This window comes from Corvus hawaiiensis, chromosome 4, assembly GCF_020740725.1.
Source record: "Corvus hawaiiensis isolate bCorHaw1 chromosome 4, bCorHaw1.pri.cur, whole genome shotgun sequence".
Lineage (NCBI taxonomy): Eukaryota > Metazoa > Chordata > Aves > Passeriformes > Corvidae > Corvus > Corvus hawaiiensis.
Window position 1 is genome coordinate 35369347 of NC_063216.1, and position 18413 is coordinate 35387759.

At 38.6% G+C, this 18413-nt stretch overlaps 1 protein-coding gene and 1 long non-coding RNA gene across 3 annotated transcripts in view; one reads left to right on the forward strand and one right to left on the reverse strand.

The window, feature by feature from the left end:
- PLEKHG7 (pleckstrin homology and RhoGEF domain containing G7) overlaps nt 1-1808 on the reverse strand; it is a 34448-nt gene extending 32640 nt beyond the window's left edge. The window contains exon 1 of the mRNA XM_048302523.1: nt 1659-1808. The gene's annotated coding sequence lies outside the window, so the exon portion shown is untranslated. The remainder of the gene's footprint in view (nt 1-1658) is intronic.
- Nucleotides 247-15515, forward strand: LOC125325464. Of its 2 annotated transcripts, none has more exons than XR_007203343.1 (3): nt 247-451; nt 7085-7200; nt 9035-15515. It is a non-coding gene; the product is annotated as an uncharacterized LOC125325464 (long non-coding RNA). The 2 variants fall into 2 exon arrangements; XR_007203342.1 differs by having other exon boundaries at nt 247-446.
- The last annotated feature ends 2898 nt before the right edge of the window (nt 15516-18413 follow it).

Consider the following 18413-nt stretch of genomic DNA (forward strand, 5'->3'; position numbering starts at 1 on the left):
CTTACAAACTTGCCATGTACATTTTTAAATGGGAAAATATGCAAATGGAAAAAATATCCAAACAAAGCAATGTAGATATATGCACAAGTACAGAAACCATTACCTTCGCATTGAATCCTGCTTAAATACAGGTTTCAACAGGTTCAAGACCCAGTTTTGGCAAGCTGTTTGAACAGCTGCTAACTTTGAGTGTGCAAGCAGTGTCAGCATCAGTCAGTAGAACTAATTAGATGGTAAAGAGTAACTGTGTTTAGAAACTCTGCTCATCTGGTACTGCAGCCGCCTGATTTCCAGTTGCCACTCCCCCATCGATAAATGAGATTGTAGCACTGCTGTAGGTGGGATAAAAATAAAGTCACTAGCTCTCAGGACTTGTTGCAAAATTCTTTATGTACAAATACTAATTTCTTGCTGAATTCTTAAGCAAATACAAATTGAACACTCAGGTAAGGTATGTCTCATCGCTCTTGCTTTCTTTTCAGCCTGAAAAGTACTTTGTAGTAAACTTTATGTATATCTTGTAATCAAATAATGAAGAAAATTACTTATATTAGAAACTTATCTGTTGATTAATCCATAAATAATCTTAGTTCTTTGATTCATGAAACTGTTTTAACATATTTTGATGTTTAGTCTTTCTAAAACTGAACTGACATTTCAAGTAACAATGAAGATTATGAATTCAATCTCTTTAATTTAGCTTCTTTGCTAAGAGGAATCTTAAATCTGTTCATGATTGCTAGCTTATTTGCGGAAATTTCATTTATTAGAATTAGTTTATTCAAACTATATTGACTTCTGTCTTGAATTATTGAATATAATGCATTTAATATGGTTTTTAAAATCTAATTATATAGCTTCATCAGATTGATTTACAAAGTGGATAGAAAGAAATTATTTTATCAAGTTTGCTGGTTCAAAGTATTGCTTTTTACAAAATCTTCAGACATTAGAAGATGATCATTCAGATTCTTACAGAGAGAAATAGCATATCTTTATGATAGAAATGGCTTCTTTCACAACTATAGAGAATAGCCACGAATATATTAGCATCTATTAATTTCTGTTTAATGGATAAGAGCTAATTAACACATATGCTTATTAAAAATCCCATTTAATATATAGCAGAATGATAATAATGAGAAATTACTAATATTTTCCCCTTTTGAATGAAAAGATTGCATACCATTGCTCTGAGATTTGCTATTCTCGATTTTTAATATTTCAAAACTTTTATTTTATGAAGTGTAATCATGTCTCACTGATTGTTGTTTGGCCAGGGATTATCATTTCCTTTTTATTTTTTAACAATTTTTTTAAAATTAGTTTTGGTAATCCTCTCTTCTCCAGGCAGAATTTTGCAACTTGGCATAAAGTTTCCAGATATTCATGTGAATAGTGATCTGTTCCAGAAGTAGAAAAGTTTAAATACATCTTTTCATGCAAATCTTATATTAAAAATATGACCATTTTTTGCTTTTCAGTTTAGCAAGCTTTGTTTTAAATAAGGCAAGACTTACAAATTTCTTTATGGGTATTTATGTGTTACTTTCATGAGTAGAATCTCTCAGCAGCAAAATATTTTTAAAGAAAATACACCATTAAAAAGTGCAGAAATATGCCACACACACAGAGAAAAATTATATGATTAAACTTACCAAGATAGCCAAGTAAATATGTCACATCCTTTTAAATCAGTTTTTCAACAAGTCCTTGGTTAACTGATGCTAGTCTTAACAGTAGCATTTTCTCTCTTAAAGCCTCCTTACTGAATGCTGGGATAGGGAACAAGCTTTTTCTAGTAGGATTGTTTCTAGGGGATTTGTTTCTCAGGTCAGATGGAAGTGGCTTCAGGATGAATGGCCCTAAACAAAAGGTAACATGATCCATACATTGGATTAAATTTCATGCCTTTTATATATCTGGACTTTTCACATTGAGAACATTTGGGAAGACAGATCTCTTGCAAGTATATAGTAAGTTGCAAGAGCAGATTAAATGCTTCCTCCCCTCTAACAATCTTTTTTTTTTTCTACTCTCGTGTTGATTCATTCAGCTGGATCTAACTATGCATTGTTCATCTTTCATGGAAATATAATAGCGGTATATCCCTTGTTTATATTATTTACGATTAGTTTTTAATTTTAACAAGTGTGCTAACTAGCTAAGTAATTTTTGAACACAGATTTTAGTACCAGAGTATTTGAGAATTCATTCAAACATTGATAATTCACTGGTTTTTTGTGTTGCAGAACTGTTTGGAAAATTCCAGAATTGATTAAGGCATTCTTTGGTTAGATGAATTGAAAGTGAAGCTTGGGAAAAGACAGTTTATTTGAGGATAACTTGTGTGGAAGCACTAACCTCTACAAATGTTCAGCTCTGTTGTATAATTAAGAGACATTTTCAGAGGGCTGGGTGAACACTTGCAAATGCAGACAACCTTTGCAGTACAATGCTTTCATTTCCTGTAAAGGTTTATTTTTTTCAAAACTCATCCACAGACCAAATCAAGATACCCCTAAACTGGCATAAGTGCCCTTGATTTTGCATAGCATTGGATGTGACTGGGGATTGAGGGAGGATTATTCTGAGAGAAAGAAGTGAGAAAACAAACTCAAAGACTATTCACGAAACCATGACAGTGTTACATCATTTTTATTAGTATTTATCCAGTTTGATTTCTAGGAAAAAGAGATGTGCTCACCCTGTCTGATAGTTGATAGTACAAATGTATTTGCTTTAAGAAGCACTTTTAGGAATATAAGAATTTTTTCTATCCCTTTTTTCTTTTTTTTTTTTTTTTTTTGTGTGCATGTGTATCTTCTGTTGTTATTGTTTGGTTTTTGTTCTGACTCCTTATGGAGCTCTTAAGGTGATATTCGTTTCAGGACCAGATGAAATGGAACAGACCTTGTTGCCCGATGAAATATGCAAATGTCTGGAAATTTTACAGTGTTCAAAGCTGTCCTTTCCTACCCCTCAGGATAGACTTGGGCACACCACCTGAGGTGGTGAGGATCTCCAAGAAGTACACCCTCAGGGAAAAGGGGGCAGACAGCCAGCAAGCAAAGCCATACCCTACCGGGGGGGAAAAAACTACCTCTCTGCTGGGGTGAATGAGCCCTCTGCTTCTGGCACTCTTTACATTTTTATGTAATACATAAACAGGCTCTTCTGCTGCCAAATCAATATCTTACCTGTGCTTTAAAGCTGCTATTATGATTCTACCTCCACAAATTCTTATATGAGTGTATCTAGGTGGCTCTTTGCAAGCAGCAGTCCCCAGATTAGTACAGGATCTACCAGACCAGACCTTAGTGCTGCTCCTCAGCTCAGAGAAGCCTAATGTAAATCTAACCCAAGCTTCTGAATGTCTAAGCATTCAAATAGTGCTATTCTGTTTGCTTTTGTGCGATTCAGATGATGACAGAGATGGCTGGGCTAGTGTCTTGGGGCGACTTGATGTTGTACTCCCTATCGCTGCTCTATGCCCAGAAATTAGTTTTATGCCTTTCTATGCTTTTAAACAGAGCCTGAGCAGAGAGAGAAAACTGAGCAAACTTCTCAAAGCAGTGCTTTTCAAGGACAGACAGAGATAACACACTCTGTCTCTCTGCATTTTTATTCCTGCTGCTGCTGGGCTGCGGGGAGAGGAGCAGAGAAGCACCCTGCTTGCTTGTTCAGCCAGTTTTTCGATTTTTTTTCCTCCATAGAGTTGAACTTTGTTTTTCCTGGAATTTTGGATTTTTTCCCTTTTTCTGCTGGACTGCTTCAATATCAGAACACATTGGGAGGACTTTCCACCGAGCACAGAGGGCCTGGCCTGGGCCAAGCCCCAGCTCCGAGGAGGAGGGAGACCAAAGGGAGGACTCGAACACTTTCCCAGATTTTTCTCCACAGCGAGAGATTGTATTATTTAGCATTATTATCTTTTTTCCTGTGTGTTTGTTAAATAAATAGTTTTTATCTCTTTCACTTTCCTTCGAGGAAAAAGTTTTTTTCCCGAACCTGGTGGGAAAGGGGTGGTTTGTAATCTGCCTTCTCTCAGACTATATATTTCTAAATTGGGCCAAACTGGCACAGCTAGGAAGAAGGCTGTTGGATGTTTCTCAGGTATCAATACCTATCTTTGGGCCTTGATAGCTGCTGAAATTCTTTTTGAATGAGACAGTTGGGTAGATAGTAGTAAAAGTGAGAGTGCTAGCCGGAGATAAGGGCTGATTAAAATTATTCTCTGACATGTACTGCTGGGACTGGTTTAGGTGGCTTTGGGTGTAGCTAGGCAGAAACTTGGTTTTGAGGTAATTTTTGATCAATTAGTTCTCACTGAGACCTTGGAGTTTTTTTGCTTTGGGTGCTTTTTACTTGAATTAACCTACTAGTTTTTATAAAGAAGAGGTTACTCTATTTCCTTCCCATTAGCTGGAGTTATAAATTGAAGACTATGTAGTGTGGTCCAGGATTATGTACCTTCAGCAATGTCCCTGCAGGTCCTTTAGAGATACAGAAGTTAGCAGAGCTGCCTGGAAAAGTCCTCAGCTTTCTTCCTGGGTTTTCAAGCATCACTTGTTGTGTTTGCTCTTTCTTGTGTTTCCCTGAGGTGTCTCTCTTATTCTGTATGAGATTGTGTGTCAGATGCAAACTGTCTCTGGCTGCTGGCAAGTCTAGAATGTCTCACACATTGGCAAGGACAAAGACCATTAAGCAATGCCTGGCTGGCTAGGATCCTGGATTGTATCTAGGTTATAGGACAGGCTCATAGAGGGACATGTGCTGTATTTTCCACATACCAGAAAATGTCATGTTGCTGATTATCAGTTACCTCTTGAAAGGTCTCTGTGCATCAGCCAAAGGGGCCTCCTATTACAATGCCCTAAACCACAGCTGTTTACCCTCAAAAGCTTGCACATTCTCTATGCTGAGGTAAAAAGCTTTCTCTGCTCCTCTTCTTCCTTCGATCCTCTCATTGGAAATGGGCTTTATTTACTGTGTTGGATAACCTCCAGAATTTGGTGCGTCCTGAACATAGCTATCTAGCTATTACATTCTCTGAGCACTACTAATGGGTTAGTCCCTCGAATGAATGTTTGCCTCTGCATCCACAGGACATGTTTATGGCTGCTTGACAGCCCTTCCAAAACAAGAAAAGAAAATGGCATGTCTTTGCAATCCTCCTTTCCATATCCTTTGCTCTGTGTAACCCTTAACAGCCTCAGAGCACAGACATGATTGACATCAGCTGCAGCTCTACTTGTTCGGCTCCCTTGGTAACCAAAGCTCTGGTCTCCAGTGGAGCACCAGGGAATAAAGAGCACGCACATAGTGACCCCTGCCAAAAGTTCAGTTTAAATGGCTTGGGCTGTGCCACAAAAAACCTGTGTAGTAGATTGAGAAAATATGTTCTTCTGGGGAAGCACCCACGTATGTGGACAGGAACCTTTTGAAATTTAGTCAGAGAGACACTGTTTGAGTTTTCTTCAGGGCCTTACCTTTGACAAATTTTGGCTGATTTCATGGGACCAACATAAATTGCACAAAAAGCATTTTTCCTATAAAAGAAAAAATTCCCATTTTGTTAGTATGACACAGAGAGACATTATTGTGACACAAAGAGACACATTTTTATCCTGCAGATTTGCTCTCAATAATATGGAAAATTTTACCTGAGAAGTTTCAAAAGCATCATTAATGACAGACACCCATTGTATGAAATCTCTGCCAAAGGGTTAAAATCCGGCAAAGCAAATGGGAATTTAATTATAATGAGCATGTATTGGATGATGTTTACATGCACCTTCAATTCTGCGTTAATAAGAGAGTTCTTTTATTTAAATCAGTAGACAGTAGTACTTTTACAGGAGTTAGCAAGTGATGTAGCCTGAATTCCCACTTTTACACAATTATTTCTGTATAAAGCATTTAGTTTTGAATTTCCATTGGAGCAATTGAAAATATGATCTATTGAAGAAAAACAAAATGGAGCCAAAAATAATCCCTATGAATTGCTATTAATAGAAAAACTTTCTAAAATGCTATGAAGTTTTCCATGAAAAGACAATTGCCTTTGAAAGGATTTAGGAACATTTGCTCAGCTAAGGATACTGGATGGAGTAGACCCCACAAATATACAGTGGAAAAGGTAACTCATTTTCAAGTAAAAGAAAAGGTAAAAATTAATGATTGGAACTGATATGGAAATAGCCCTTCCTGGACTGCAGGGCACCATATTTTTGCAAATTGATTTTAATTGGTTAACTATGAACATTTGGAAAGCATGTAATTAAGAAAAACAAAAGCTTCTATTTTGAAATAGTCTATTCTTGCATAGTATAAACCAAGCTCCCTGAACTCGAAAACAATTATGAACTAGATAGGATATAATTAAAAATAAATATGCCAGTCCAGGGAGTAATGAAAGATGCTATTCACAATTCACTTACATATTACTTTAAAGGCAGCTTGGTTACAGGAAAGTAGAATAAAGTGATAGATTTGGACTAATGTAGAGTCAAACACCAGCAACATTTCATGGCAGCTGTGTAATTATTGTCTAAGCAGCATAGCTTCAAAGCAAAAGGGATTAGGCTTTTGAAAGGTTATCCTCAACAGAAAATCACAAACAAACAACAAATCCAAGGGAAATCAAACACAAAAGGTTGACATTAACCACTAAACATCAGGAATGCCACAGTTCAGTATGGCTGTGTAATTGTGCTCCTGCTTTTTCCTGTGCATTATCTCACAGGCTGATTACACGGATGCCTGAAGTCCCTCAAACAGAATCTATCAGATATAATGACCTCACACAGATGTAAACCTTTGTATGAGTTCAGTATTTCTCACCAATATGTCTGTAAGCCAGTGAAAAATTTGGGGTTATCAGGTGGATAAAAGAATGTGTTCAAATGATGACTAAGAGGACTCAGACTCTGTAAAATAAAAGTCATATCTCCATCATCTCAAGAGCCACAAAGAATTCTGTAAGGGGATCTCAAAATAAGTCTGGAATATAGACTGAATGCTCATGGGGAGGAGTATGAAAAAATATTAACACTGCAAGTTAATGCATTGCTTTTCCTAGAAAAATGAAATCCAAGATGAATGTGATATGGAATCATGAAGTCCTGCCTCAAACAGAGACCAGTAGCTGAGATTTCAGAGCTGGCCTCCAGCTGGGACCACTTGTGATATTTACAGGTAATGCTCACCTGTGACACAGTTCTGTGTCTCAAGTCTTGAAGCCATTATCAACACCTCCTGCTATGCTGGTCTGTGGCTGTTACACTGAATTTTGGCAGGCTGCCCAAGGTCCCCTAAGCTGAATCTCTCATCTTTCCCCTTTCTTTGAGAAGCCCGCCCATAACCTGAGCTACAAGACTCAGGTAAATATGGCAGAAACATTTTGAGTGTGTATTTGCCTATGTGTGGAAGAAAAAAAAGGGAAGAGAGAATTCCAGAAAAGGACAGCTCTCTGGGAGATCAAGGGATCATCTCAGGGATACGAAAGGGACAAATGAAAATGAAGTCAGTTAACTTCCCGAGACAGAAGGTATGAATGTCTTCTTCTTACAGATTTACAGGTCAAGGGACAGGTATGCCTCATTTCTAAAATGAGTCTTGGATCCAGACACAAAGTTCTGCTTTACTTGCAGCCTTATACTGTTTCCTGACTAAAGAACAAAGGAAAACAGCTACTGTGTTTTAATCAACAATTCTAGTGTCCCAGTATGTGATGTGATTTCTTGCTCTGGTTTCTATCTATACAATCTGAATTCTTTCCAGAGCCTAGAAACTGTCCATAGCATCATCCCAGTTGTGCTCTTTCCCTCTCTTCTCATTCTAGTCAGATCAAAGTGGATGGGGTTTTCAGGGATTTGCATGAGATTCATGGGGTGTTATAAGCCCTGGCATGGCGAAGGAGCTTTCTAAAATGTAATGGTGTCAGTCACAAGCTTTCTGCTCTCGTCGGCCTTGTTCCTCATAGCTGGGTCTGCAGTGAAGCATGCTTGGGGAGCAGAGAGAACTGACATGTGCATACAACAGCACCTGGGAGGTGGTAGGGGGAGGTGGCTGAGACGTTTTGTAGGGCAGCTGTAGTGAGAATGCAGGGGAGATAACAGTTATAGATAGATGGGGAACTAAGAGAAACAGGAACTCGAAGTAGCAGTAGCTAATCATCCATGCTCTGAAGCAAGTGCCTGCAGGAAAATCCATCCTTCAGCCATGTACTCATTCTCTCTTCTTTTCTAAATTTTCTTGTTGTCAGCATGTCTTTGATGGAGCAAGGGGTGGGTGGACGTAGCAGCAGGTTTACAGGGCTGTGCAAAGAAACCCTCACTTTTCCTCTGATATGATAGTTCTGTGTAAACTGCAAAAAACTGGATAGCTTCATCCAGTACCCTGTGACTTCTCACCAAACACCTTGTCAAACTTAATATATTGTTTACCATCAATTTCTGCATACGGTACTTCAGCCAAATTTCACATTTTTGTAACTGGTTTCAGTGTAAACAAACAGGAATAAACAGCTGAATGAAATTTTCCAAAGCAGTATAGAAGTACCTTACTGAAATTTGGATGAAAACTTTCATTGGCATAATTCTTTCTGCCTTCCAGCTGCTGACAGTACAAAGTGCTAGATTAAACAGTTTGCCTGCCTGTGAGATATTTCAGGTTCTCAGAATAAGAAGTTGGATGATCAAATAATCAATGTTTCATGTGAAGACAGGTGTTTGGTTCAATGGGGAACTTGTAAAGCATGTTTGGACTAATTCCAGGAATTGGGAGTTGGGTCAGTTTGCCCTACCTCCCTTCTTGTCATCCTTTCCCACTGCCATATAGGACTATATTTTCCTACAAGACTGGTTTTGATCACCATTACTTGGTTGGCCAGCTGTATTTCCAGCTTCCTTCTGTCAGGGAGACAGATTTAGAGAGAGTGGGTCATAGTTAGACTCTCATTAGAGAGAATTGTGGAGGTCTGATTGATGCAAGCAGTATAAAAATATGGTCATGGGCTGTACATTCACAGATGGGATGCTGCAGATGAGAGATTTGCTTTGCCATGGATGGAGGCAGCATGCAGTGGAGTATCAGAGCCAGAGGTACCATCCTTCGTTGTTGCAAAACCTCCCCACAGTATTTGGTGGTAAGATGCTTTCCAGCAGCTTTATTCTTGTTCCTGGACAGAATAGGGAATGCTCCTTCTCATAAGACATAGAACATTAGATTCACCAGATGCTTTTTTCAGCAAATCAGGCATTAGGGGGTCTGGGGGCAAGTAAGTTGCCTGGGAGGATAGGGGAATTTGGCTCACTGCTCAGCAGAGGATGTCCCAGGCCCAAGGGGACTGTTTATACCTTGGTATATCTTTGTAAGCCAGAGGGAAATGCCCTTTCAAACATGTTAAAATTCATTAAAGCTTTAGAGAGAAAAACAGAGTCTGGATAACCAGATGTTTGGACGGGGTATACTCTGGCAGTTGGTAATTAGCTTTATAGAAGTAGGACAAGAACAGACTGATCACAATAGAAATAATAATATGCTGATCTTTTCTGTTTTTCTGTGTCCCACCCCTCCATGACTGCCTGCTTGTTCCCCAGAGATATCAAACCTTTGGCCAGAGCAGTTAGAAATGTGGTTTAAACAGCTGTCATTTTGCATCCTGCTGGCTGTTTAGCTCCCTTTTATCCTCTGTCCCAGATGCAGGGCTCTTCATGAATGATGTACTTGCATAGTCCCTCTGCTTGAAGTACTGACTGTCCTTCCTGAACAAGTTCTTTCTCAGTGTCATGCAAGACAAAAAACCAACTGCTGTCCCAACAGTAGTTAAATTTTTTCAAACATTTTCGTTTGTTGATGTTTGTTTATTGTTAAATACTGGCAGCTGAGCAGCCATTGTCCATGATGGTGCGTGTGCATCTACACTGGCACAATGGACTGCTCTGTGACTATAGATTTTCTCTTGTGTTTTCTTTTTCATTGGCAAGTTAAAACAATATAGAACTATTTCAGTCCCAAACCCTGAATAAAGGATTAAGAATTTAACAAAGAAATACTTCTAATGCTTGTGAGAAAAAGCAGCTGAACATCATTCCCGTAATTAATTGAATGACTTGTCATAGAATAATACTATGGTTTACACTGTTGGGGACCTTAAAGATCATCTAGTTCCAACCCCCTGGCATGGGCAGGGACACCTTCCACTAGACCATATTGCTCAGGGCCCCCTCCAACTTGGTCTTGAACCCTCCCAGGGATGGGGCATCCACAGCTTCTCTGAGCAACTTGTTCCGGTACCTCATCACCCTCACCGTAAAGAATTTCGTCTTAGTATCAAATCTAGCCCTACTGTCTTTCAGTTTTAAGCCATTCCCTTTGTCCTATGGACTTAAAATTAGCTCATTTTAATGACTTTGGGTGGCAACTATCATAAATGTCTGAAAAGAGTCTTTATCATGCTCAGAAAGTTAAGTAACTGGTTCATCCATGTTTCATACTGGATGAAGTTCTACAACTTCCATTCTTTTGTGCTGGGAATACCGGCACTGCAGACACTGACTTGCTGGGAGGTGGAATTGGCATACCTTTAGTCCACCACCATTTCATAATGGTCATATGAACTGTTTGTTGATGATGGAATTAGTGGAACCGCTTCTCACCAATCAATATTACCACCCTGGGATACTGTCTAGTTTACTGAATACTTGTCTGATAATCATTTTACCTACCTACCTATTAAAGAAATCCATGGCCATAGTAGCATGGCAACCTTGAAAATCCTCAAGAAGTTTATAAATTGCTTGTACCACCGTACTAAGTGGTTAAATTGATACTAACATTTTACTGGTTTTAACATGTGTGAAGGTAAAAGTCTGTGGTGCCCTAAAGAAAATGTTGTGATTTGAATGGTGCTCAAAGTTTTGAGATCAAGTCTAAGCCTTAATTCAGTGTTTTCCTACATCCTTCACTTTATGGATCTTTAAGTTTTGGCCAATGAAGAAATATAGCCTTCTGAAAACTTTGCATATATAGTTAATTACAAAAGAGATATGCTTTCTTAAAAATGTGCTCTTTAAAAAATCTGGTTTTGTGGGCACCTTGGAAATAGTTCACAGGACTTTGAGAGATCTGCAAACTAGAAGTTGAAAGTTCAAAGCTACAGGTTTAAAGCATAAAGGATGTTGTTCAGTGAGCCATCACAGTAGGGGCAATATTATTTAGTAATGATGAATAGAGAGCAAACTTATTGTAATGGTAGCATCTCTAGTATTTACTAATTAACTATTTCCTTTTGAAATCATTCTACAAGGTCAAATGTTTGCTGCAGAAGAGTTTGCCATCTCTTATCTTGGCTTGTGTGTGTGTGCTGCTGTGCAGTGATTGCTTCACAAGGAAGGCTAATGTCTATGGAGCTACCAGAGGACAGATTTTCTCTAAGCGTTGATTTTGTACATTGTTGAAGTGCAAGGACCAATCCTGACATTGGATATGATTTATTCAGTGGGTGGGAAAGTTGTCTGCAGCAGGTGGATTTATTCCAAACTCTAAGAAGCTACAGCCCTGTAGGAATTTTTTGTTGCTTGGATGTGTGTGAAAGGTGTTTGCAATGTTTGATAAACAGCACAAGAGTAGGATAAAAATCTCTCTGGCTTCTCAAGAAATCTCATTATTCATGGTGTAACTGTAAAATTTGCTGCTTGCTCGTGAGGACAAATTTGAAATGAAAATAAACATTTTCCTCTCTTTATGAACTCTTAAACCATTTATAAAATGTTACATATGTATTCACATATTCACACACACACCTTCCTGGAAGTTTTTGTCCTTGCTTATTTTCTGCACAGTGCTTTTTTGTTGTTGTTGAATATCTGTGACATATGAGCTACTCATACTTTTTGCTCAACACAAGGTGGCAGTAAGATATTGTCCAGTGACATACAATAGCTTGGGTTGCTTGTTTTCCCTCCTGTTTACTTAGCCGTCAAATAACAAAAGCCCTCGTGATGAATGAGCATTGAAAGCAAAAGAGGTTGTAATAACAACGGTTTAAAAGGTGCACAGATAAAGCAAATGCTCCAGATAAGATTCCAACTGATTTGCTACACTATAGTAAGCCATATTGTATCATACTGTGGACAGTATCACAAAATGATATATTGCTCTCTTTTTATCCTTCTGTTGTTATTATTTCATTGGAATTTGCACATTAAATAAAGGCTGCTAGTGCAAAGGTGGAAATTTACCTGGTTTTCAATTTGTAATTTAAAAACAACACAATATTGTTTGAGATTCTGCATGTTGGAAGAGACAAAGCTTTCTACCTCAGTTTTTGGTTGTCTGGAAAACACTCCAGTATCATTGCATTGAGTAGTAGCTAGAGCAATAAACTCCTTTTCAAAATGAAGTGAGAGGGAGAAATAAAGAGCAATGTGCCAGAGTATTTCACTGACAATGTTAGGAGAGGTTTTTCCCTTGTTTTGGTTGGATATAGGTCATATGCTGACAATCCTGAGTGCAGACCAGCAATTTGCAAATGTAGCTGCTGTTTCTTTTATTATTTGTATTCATATTCCAGCAGGCCCAAAGCAGATTCAAAGCATGGCTGGGATACTGGACTTGCTAATATGATTGAAATTCATCCTTTTGGGACAAGTTATGGTATTTAAGGTCCATCTCACTCCCAGCTTCCCAGAATACTATGAAGCATTTTTGCATCATGTTTTTGACTAGCTGTTTACCTGAAAAGGAGTTCCAGCAGCATGACCCCAACCTCCCAGCAGCCACTTGGTTTGTCTGTAGCCTCTGTACACACTAACACACATGTTGAGAACAAAACACAAATTAGAGATGTTTCTGACAAGCTGATTGAATGGAAACTCTGCCTCCTCGTTTCACAAGTTATGCACGTGCGGTTTATTTTCCAAGAACTGGTTGGCAGAGATCATGTTATTCTCTTTTCCATCAGAATGATTCACTTATAGCTGCTAAAAGCCAATACCACTGTTGATACTGTGAACTCCTGTGCATGTGGATCACTCACACTCAGCTTGGAATATGCATCCTTTAGTATCTATCAAAAATCTATTCGTTTTCTGATGTTATAAAATAATAAAGACCATTATAAATACTGTTACACAGCAATGTAGACCTACTTCTTCTCTTGCTTACCCCTTACAGTTTTGCCCTTGAATACTTGCCATCAGGAGATGAATTATGGACTTTGAGACTATACAAAATAATGCAGTTTTCAGGAAGAAAATTCCCAGTAATAATCTTGATTTTATGATAATGGCTTTTATGATAATGAAGAATAGCCCCTGCAGAGCACCTTTAAAGTGGTGTTTGCACTATTCTCAACGTGTGGTTTATGCATGATCACAGGGTTTGGTGTAATAAAATGATACGCTGTAAAACTTATCTTCTTCGTCTATGTATGACTGTTCAAGATAATAATAAAATTGATGGTCCTAGGGACTCTTCTGGAAATCTTCTTAGGATTCAGCTGTTGTCCAAGGACTCTAAACTAAATGTTTCATGTGAGTTTCATGGTTCTGCATCATAAAAATCAAAAATGTGTAGAAATATTGTTATTATTGTTATTCTGTGCTGAGCTAACAAGTCATGTGTCTTCTTTCTATGGGACTAAAGATAACAAACACTGCAACACTTGGCTGCAAAGTGATAATTATTCACAGAGAATAGGGGCTTCTGCTTCAATATATACCTGCAGTTTCCTTGGATGAAAGTCCAGCAAATCTGATACTGCTCAAAATGTGACTCTTATAAAACTGAGACTCCACGGTAAAGGAATCTTCTCTGAAAATATCTGGCTACTTGTGAAGTCTTTCTAAGAGAGTTTTAGTATCTGGTAACATTGCTTTGAAGTTTTTACATTATTTTAATCATGTGCCATTGATTTAAGTTTGTAAGCCTGAAATAGCGCATTTTCGACACCCTCATATTACATTGGAATGGCTGAAACTCTAGTAAACAGAGCTATTACATTGAATGCCCAAGAGAGGGACACGGGAAAAAAAAAATCAGTAGCATGCTCCAAGAAAGAAATCTGAGGTCAAACAGTTTTCATGGGAGACAAACTACGTGGCTGGTATTATCCTGGCTAATTGTGGGTTACAGAATCTCTCTTGAGATTTTATCATGGCCAATTGCTGTATTAGCTTTCCTTTTCTACATCTGTTTGTGGGTGTGGAGAGCACTCAGAAGTGACCCTTTCCTTGAAGACTTTTTGTACAAGGAGCACGGATGAGATGCTAGCACAGACTGTCTGAATGGATTTGCTGTGCTGTTCGTAGGTTTGCTGGCCATATTCACATAGACAGCAGACAGGTTCTCTGTCTTTAGGCTTCTTGGCACAGTGGATGGTTCTCTGGCATAAATCATGTTTTGTATGCACATGAGGAACAACGTGGTCTCTTCTGAGAAGCAGGATAACCTCAGGGTTAAAGATATTTTGAGGAATTTTCAAGCCAGTTAAGTTGTCTGCATAAACAAGGCCATCCTGTCAGTGAAGTGTTTCTTAATTTCTGCTTCTAATTAATACATGCAGTCACATCTTTTTCATACAAACACCTGATTTCCAGCTCTTTTCCCAACCCTATTAAAATTGGTACAACAACCAGTGGTTTCAGCTGGGTTAGGACTTGAACATCTGTCATTAAGAGTTGCTGTGCAGTTTTAAGGCAAACCAGTCTGAAAAGCTTTATGTCTTAAATGCTAGCAATTTCTGGGACCATATAAAAATGATACCTCTTTCTTTTCTGAGTATCTTACTATGTGGTACAAAGTTTGGACTAGACTATGCTTGTTATATTTACTGTGACATTCATTTCTTGTACACAGAGGCAGGACTTCTCTTTCAGAAGGCAGGATTGTGGACGACAAGCAGCTGAATAGCAGGATGATGGTGCTTTTTGGGAAATAGTCACTACTTTGTTTTATAATTCTGTATTGCAAAAAGGATCCAGGTGTTACAGATTCAAGCTTTAGTCAGAAGCTCTCCATGTCTTCATGCAGAGAAAAGAACAAAATTTTTAAGTGTATCTTAAATGAAAATTGAAGAGATTATAATGTGTTTTTCTTACAGTAGGTCAAGAAGCCAAATACAGCCCAAGCAAGTGGAGAAAGACACAGATTTTGGAGCAGTGCAGATCCTGGTATTTAAACAACCTAGGATTACAAAAGGGACTTTGTAATTGAATTGTAAAAATTTAGCATACTATGAGCTGCATGCTCCTCTTGTATCATCAGTTGTTCATAAGCTCATTACTTATCCCTGAAGGCTAGACTAATTTTCTTTGCGGTCTTCATCCTAAGTATTTTGTGAGCAGGAAAGTAAATGAAATAAATTCTTTCTGATTCCATAGCAGAAAAATCTTAGGTCAGCACTGAGTGCCATTTGTATGTTGTCATTGAGAGCCAGCTTGACTCTGGGCATAAAGTATGAGAATTTGACTCCTGTTTGATTTTAAGAATAAACTATTTTAAGGTTATATTGTGCGTCTTATCCTATGAAATCTTTGTTTTTAGTCCTAACTGCAGAATTTTTCTTGTACAAGTGTGTTGGTAGTACTGTCTAGCAAATACCCAGTTCAGAACCACAGAACAGATTCTCAGAGATTCACAAGTGCGGACTGTGAAATGGTGACACTTCCACCCTCTCTATCCCTTGTTTGTCCCCTGGACTGGCACCAGCAGCTCTAGCTTAGAAATCAGTAGTTGCTATGCACAAAAGTGGAGATTCATGTATTCCCAACTGTTTGATATGTTGTTTGTCTGAGACCAAGTAAGTGAAACTTTGCATTTGATTTTACGTAATGATGAAGAGTTGCATGAAAAGTTGGCGTGACTGAGAGGACAGAAGAAATTTGGTTTGGGGCCAGGCTAAAGAGATGATCTTTTCTCAGCTTTTCCTGCCTTTGATTCTTTGGTAGAGAACCAGTTTATTTGTGACAAGGGAGAAAAATTAATACTAGATTGGACTTAGATCACCATTGATATTTTATATAGGGATCACTATTTTATATGAGATACCCAAATCTGGGGCTAAAATTTCTGTTCTACCAAACAAATGAGTCTATGATCTACTTTATTAAGCAGCTCATTACTAGTTCAGGTAAGCATTTTTCTATATTTGGGTCCTTTGCCAGAAATTATTGACTGCCATAGTTTTGTTTTCTGTCCATGAGCTAGTGACCCCATGCAATTTTTGTTTCTATTTTTCTACTAGGTAGAAGTCATGAAGTTTGCTCTTTTGTAAGACAGTGTTGTTAAAGAGTTTTTGTTGGTTTTACATAAAGGACATACCCATAAGTTGAAAGTTGTGGTTTTAAATAAACCAAGAAAACAGAGGGAAAGAACTAAGGCATCCTAAAAAACCACACCCACTCAAACTGGTAATTTTCCAGGTACACGTGGATGTTACATCCATGCTAGAGAAAAAGCATGGGGTCCTTGTCTCCCCTGCTATTGGTGTTCCAAAACTCTACCTTTAATTCTGGCTTGTTTACAGTGATTAAAAAAAAGCTGGCCAAAGCAGAAATTTTAAGTTTTCTAAAGCTTCAAGGATCTTTTTATATTATTGAGACTTCAGTAATGGTAGTACACAGCATTTTGCAGTTATTATTGGCACTAGAGAGACCACAGAAACACCATATGAGTCCTTGTGATTAGTCTAAATGGGTCACTGCAACAAAACTTGCCTGTAGTAGGCTTCATCAGGCAACATGAATGTGTAGTTTTGTTGTCGATTCTCTGAATAATTTGAAGCCCTAGTTCAAAAGTTCATCTCTTTCTTGGCTGGAAGAAATGTCAAAAGCCTTCCCTAGGGAAGTGATACTACTGGACATTGTGTTAAAAATACTTGTTTATCATATTTGATACATTACAAACAAACAGAAAGTGTATCTACGCCAGATTTGAAGTGCAAGTTTCAAAGTAGTGATGAATATGATGTCAGGGGGATATGATTCCCAGGTGCCTAACTCTACACCTTTCACTATGCAGAAATGGGGTCCTCTGGATCTTTAATGAGTAATACTCCCCTTGCCTTATCCTGGGGACATGAACAGTAAGCTGTGGGTTCCAGACCCACAAAGGAGACCCACCAAGTTTTAGAAAATGTACCTGTTGTAGTCTCTAGCTTGTACATCTGAACTGACAGAACAGGTAAAGGGGTTTCTGCTCCGGAGCTTCCCTGTCTTCCCCCATCCTTTAGTACTCTGGGTATGGTACAGTGGGGACTCCTGCAAACACAGGGCACATACTGGTGTGCATGGGGTGCTGTGGCAGGGAAAGGGAGTGACAGCCCTTCTCTAGCTTTAGCTGCCAGGCACTGAATCTTGCTCTGCAACTGCAGGCACAGGACAGTCTATTGGAAATCTCTTCCTCATACAGTTACTTGTGCATTAGGGCAAGATCACCTCTAATTTCTCCTTTGAAGAATTTCAGTGTGATTTGCTTACCAGTCTCCCTGCAAGAAGACTTTTTCTTAAAATCAGGCTGTTTTTGTAGTCCTCTTTTGGATTCAACATCTTAACAATTTCTAAAGGACAGAGCATTTAATTCTGATTTTGTGTTTTTGATTTTGGTGTGTGAATTCTCACACACCAGAAGTTGTTGTGATCTAATAGCAACTGGTATATACTTCTGTGTGTCAACTCTGCCACAGAAGCATTGGTCTGTATTTGCAAAAGCTGGTTAATGCTTGAAGAATGAGGTTAAAATGCTTGTGAGGTCAGAACCTGAAGAGAACCTTGTACTAACAGCTAATTAGGGATGTATCCACATTTAACGTAACAGTAGCATTTTTTACTAAACAGCTTTCTTCTGTTAAATAACTTTGTGCTCAAGCATGATCTGATGGAAAGGATTAAGTATAATCTCAGAGTCTGTGATGGAATTTTCTTTAGGCATCTCTAAGTCACAGCATGGCAGCATCAAACAGATTGATTCAGACTCTCAGAATTATGAGATTTAATAAAGAAATAGCCATTAAATGCAATACTGCCTTCCTAAGAGTTTTGTGGAGACTTCACGCCAGGAAGAATCTACCTTTTTTCCTTCAGTTTGGATGGGAATTCAATACAGATTCAAGGTGCAGGCAAACAAGTCTGCAGCTGCCTGAAGATGGGATTGCCTTGCTCCCTGTGAAGCTTCAAGAGAGGACTGAATGCATCCATGTGCTCAGGAAGACAGCAGTCCTGCATCCACTACTCTGAACAACAGCTCCTGTCTGAGCCTGGTGGTCCAGCTGAGAACTGACTTCTCTGGAGGAGGAGGGGGGAGAAAGAGAGAGTAAGAAACAACTGTGAAAGAAGAAAGGCTGGTTTTATCATAGTTTGGTGAGCTGAACTGCCTCACTGAGACAGTGCTGAGTGCCAGAGCGGGTG